This window comes from Lissotriton vulgaris, chromosome 2_1 (assembly GCF_964263255.1).
Source record: "Lissotriton vulgaris chromosome 2_1, aLisVul1.2, whole genome shotgun sequence".
NCBI classification, from domain to species: Eukaryota; Metazoa; Chordata; class Amphibia; order Caudata; family Salamandridae; genus Lissotriton; species Lissotriton vulgaris.
The window spans coordinates 512431746-512436591 of record NC_141687.1 but is presented as its reverse complement, the minus strand read 5'-3'; the positions used below and the strand labels follow the sequence as shown (position 1 = coordinate 512436591).

General features: G+C 46.0%; 1 long non-coding RNA gene across 1 annotated transcript; it reads right to left on the bottom strand.

Moving 5' to 3' along the window:
* Positions 1 to 1478: 1478 nt before the first annotated feature.
* Positions 1479 to 2716, bottom strand: LOC147730660 (uncharacterized). The gene is made up of 2 exons (XR_015308594.1): positions 2553 to 2716; positions 1479 to 1728 (listed from the first exon to the last, which is right to left on the bottom strand). It is a non-coding gene; the product is annotated as an uncharacterized LOC147730660 (long non-coding RNA).
* Positions 2717 to 4846: the final 2130 nt, after the last annotated feature.

The window sequence follows — 4846 nt, the reverse complement described above, 5'->3', positions numbered from 1 at the left end:
GGGGGGGGGGGCTACAATTAACATTAATACAAAAGGTTCACAATCAGCACGCAGCTGTGCAGTGTTAGAAAAGGAATGCAGAGGAATGGTGAGTGTCAAACACAGCGTGTGCTAAAGCACACGCTGTGTTTGAGACTGCTTTTTTTTTTTTCAAACTCCCGCAACGAGGAAATGGCACTTTTTCGCGCCGCTCGCATTTTAAAAGCGGCGCCGCTAACGGTGTTGCTGGAGTGCGCGGTAAATTCAGCAACCTGCGCGCTCAGGGTGACTTCTCTGCGCGCGCGCTCACCCGCGCAGCTTGTTGGGAACAGTGCTCATAACCCCCTCCTCCGTTTATCCCTGTCTTCGCCCCTCTTCCTTCTTCCTTATCATATTATTTTCTTCCTCCTCTCCTTTCCTCCCTCGTCTTCCCCGCTCTTTCTTGCTTCCTTGGTTCCTCCGTTCCTGTGTGTCCAGCCCCCTCTCCCTGGCACCTCTGACCTTTCCTGCTGCTTCCCGACCACCCTGACAGTCGGGAGCTGGTGCCTGTGGGTGCAGAGTCTGGCTCGGCGTGATTTATGCCATTGGTATAACAGCAGACACACTGCAGTCCATCACTGCAGTCCCCCCCTGATTAAAATTCAGCTCCGGCCCCGACTGCAGCACTCCACAAATGGAATATTCTACATAATTTCCGAAAATGCTTGTTTTTCTTGTTTAAAAAGTGACCTTGTGTGATGTAACTAGTGTTTATTTAAAGCGCTGCAATACCTTCCGATAGAGTTCGCGCTAAATAAAAGTGCAGAAAAAACACAAAACTAATCGAACGCTTTAAAGCAAGAAAGGAACACCTCGGTGGGTGAATCACCCAGCTGGTGTCACAAGGCCCCCATAGGCAGAGCGGATGTTTCTTTCCATCCTCACCTCTGCTGATTATGTAGAGGCTACCAGGCCTTACAGTGACACCTCGTCACCCAGAATACCCTCGGCACCCTCTCCAATCTCACACCTCAGCAAAGAGCCTTTGATCAGCATTAAACAGGCGAGTGCTCCCCCCTGGGGCGCTACCTCCGGGCATAAAACACCACCTTGAGTGTACCCCTTCTTTGAGGTAGACAGTACCACATAGGAGAGGTGCAAAATAAGTGTATAATCTTGTTGTAAGCCTTTATTACTGCAAGACATAATCAGGGTTTCTTTGCTACAACAGCTTGAATGATATACAACACTACATTGGGCGCTAAAAACTGGAAAAATTCACATTGGAATGTTTAGAACTCCAACTGCTCAAAATTACTCAAAACATAACCATGAACAAATCAATTTACACTGGAAGAATACTGAAGCATTTCCTGTGCGTAATATACTAAAAAAACAAAACATAAAACCGGTTTGCCCATAGGCAATTAAAACAGAAGTGGAATGCATGCAGGGTGAACGAACTGCTCAACTTTGCGGAAAATTGTTCTTTAAGTCCACCAATGCAGTGTGCTAAAGTGTTTGGTCTTTCAGGGCAGTTTCTCAACTAGTTTTCATCAGTGGTGGTTAAGTCCCCAGAGTAATCATTTGGGTCAGCAGCATCATCCGCATCTGCACTTTCTGCCTCCACATTATCTGCTCCTCATTTTCATCGTTTTCACCATCAATGTCCTCCTTTTCGTTTTGCTCATTGTCTTCATCATTCGCATCAGTTGTTTCCTCAACTACCGATTCTCCTGTTTGTTCAACGATTTCAAAGGGATTCTCACCCTAAAAGTAAACACAAGTTTTAAACCATCTTTAGCAAAATTTTGCAGAACAAATGCACACTAACTAGTACAAAAGTAACAGCAAAAGTCTTGTGTACAGTGCAAGTAAAGAACTCAGATTTCAGATCACAAAAAAGCAGAAAGAATGTATTATTAGAAAAGGCATCTTACAACGGGGAGAACATATGCAGGACTTCTAAATTTTAGAGTATGTCCAGACAGGCCATAGGATGGAAAAATCCATGCCATGTCTATGAACGCCCATGAGCTCTGAGGAGTCCTTGTACAGAGGGGGCGGTGACTGGAATATTGAGGGTGGGCATCACATTTCCAAGAAATTAATTTCCTGCGAAACTACAATTTTGTTGGGTGAAACTCAGTACGGAAGAAGTGTTATTTGCAAAGCTGAGGAAGGAGTAAACAGATCTGAACATTCAATATGCAGTGTGAGCCCTGGAGGCAGGAAGGGTGGAAGTGCATCCACAGCATTACAGGCTGCAAGCTAATTGTTGATGGTCATTAACTTATCAGTTTGCAGCATGTGTACCTGTTTGATTTAATTAATGATTTTATTTAATTTGTATAGCTCTTGAATCACCCCCAGGGGGGTATCTCAGCGCTTGGAAGCACAGCATAGGTCATGGGTACTCACAAACGTTCTCTCAGGGGCCAAATTTACACTGTGGTTTGTGTCCGAGGGCCGCACCAGTGGGGGCGGGGTCAGTGGGGGAGGTGGCAGGGCTAGAGCAACAAAAAAATACACAACTGACCATGAGGTTGATCACTGGTCCCTAAAAACCAGAAGCTGTCTATCTAGAAACATACCTTTTTTTGACCGCATTGCCATTTGATCCAGGTTTTCTCAATTTAGGTTTTTTGCCGACAAACGCCCCTCCAACAGGTTTATTAAGCGATTGCATCATCTTTCTTTTCATCCATCTTCCAGCAGGCCCACCAAATACCGCCATAATCCTGCAAATTGATAACATAAAATTAGCAGAGAGTATGCAGATAAGGCAAGTTACATGGTGTGCAAAAATGTGTTAACAGTTTTATAATAATGGCAGGCATAATCCAAGAACCAATGTTGGGTGGTCAAGGAATTCGTAGGCTAAGCAGCAGTTGTTGCCATTCTGGTAGGTGTAGATACTTCTTGGGTACAATTATGAAAACTGCAGCAAGGACACTGCTGTACAGGTTTTCATTTGCATTAGTGAGTTGAGAAATAAAGAAGATAAAATGCTTATAAACATGTGTGTGGTTGGGTCTGGTTGTGCGTGTGGTTTGGTTGTGTGTGGTGTGGTTGTGTGTGAGAGAACAGGGAGTTAGAGAAGGAGGCGGGGTGAAAGAACAGCAGATCAGCACAGTAAAAGAACAGGGAGTTAAAGAAGGAGGTGGGGTGGAAGAGAGCAGCAGATCAGCACGTGAGAAGAGAAGAGAACAGGGCGATAAATAGAGGGAGGGCGATAGATAGAGTGAGGGCGATAGATAAGATAGGGAAGGAGGGCGATAGAGTAAGGGAGGACTTTATTTTTCTGACACCGAATCCGACATTGAATTTCCTGCCACCCCTGGGGACGGGAGCGATTAAGGTACACATGAAAACACCCAGCGAGCGGACCGTTCTGTTCCTTCATCCAGACCTGCAGGCGCAAGGCGCAGACTACCTGTCGTTCCAACCCATGACGGGGCGAGACCGGTGGACATTAGCAGGACCGGCAGACTGTTAGGACCGCCAGCTAAACTTAAGGACTACATTTGTGGATAGTGGAACCTTATGTTCTCTATCTGTTTCTACTGTTCCCATCACCCCCAAAGGAGGGGGATGTGTTGTGTTTATAATACTTGTGTCCCTCCTAGGACACCTTACTAGACGTGCTTCCCAGTGTCCCTGCGAGGACACCGTTTAGCAGTGAGGTCACCAGCTGATAACTGTCACATATGACAGTTACCAGCTGATCGCCGAGCTGACTGCCGCTTCGCTCCATGTTAGGAGCAAACGTGTTGGTCGGAATAAAGAAGTTAAGAACACTCAATAGTTTTGTATTCTTAACACACTTTGCCAGGGCCGGTTCTGGTTCCCAGTCCGGCCCTGCAAGAGCATCGCCAATACCTGCTTAAAATATGCACTAGATGCAGTGGAAACATCAGACCGACATTATGATAGGAATCACTGAGAGAGCTATGCCTCGTTAAGAATTTCAGGTTTTAAGTTCTTAGGCGCTAGGTGGTACACTGGTGAATGGCCGCCATTAAGTTAGGCTCTCACCGTCCGGAGATCTAAATCCAGCATTTATCCTTTCAAATCGGAGTATGCTTGCTTTGTCATGGGCAGGAGAGCATCAGAGCAGTACCACCGTTGAGGAGTATGTATCCTCCTGGGAGCGAGAATGTCTGGGCAATAGTACTATCGAAGAGTATGCAGCCTGCTAGTGGGAGAACATCTGGTACTACTGCTATTGACGAGTGTGCAATTTAATGGGCAGGGGCATGTTCTCGCAGTACCACCATTGAAGAGTATACATCTGTTAAGGTGGGACAGCATCTGAGCAGTATAAATCCTCATGGACACGAGAGCAGTAACAGGGTACCACGGGTGGTTATGCGTGTGTCCCTCCCCAATCCCACTTGCATCGCTACTATTTTCTGGAATGTCTCCCCAATTCCTAGGTATTATAAGTTGAGAGCAGTAGAGGTGGGATCAAATGCCTCCTTTAAAAAACAGAGCAAATGCTCATTAACCACATCAGATGAGACTTGCCTTTTTAATATGCAAATCTTTACCCATGTGGACAGCAGACTCCTTAATCCAAGTATATGCAGGGACAGATGGACAGTGACCTGGACATGACCTGGTAGATGGACCAAGGGCTGAGTGGAGCATTATCGGGGAGTGTTTATATCAGGGAGGGATGTAAGAAATGGCGACAGGCTCAGTGGTTCTCGCAAGGTACTAAAATGGACGGCCTTGCAACCGACCGAGCAAAGAGACTTATGATTGACTGAGGAGCAGAGTGTGGACCCTAATACCCTGGTCTTCATTGCTTGAATTTGCTCGCGAGAAAGAGTGGCCGAATCGTGTCACTCATAATTACACTGAAATTAAAAAAAATTCACAC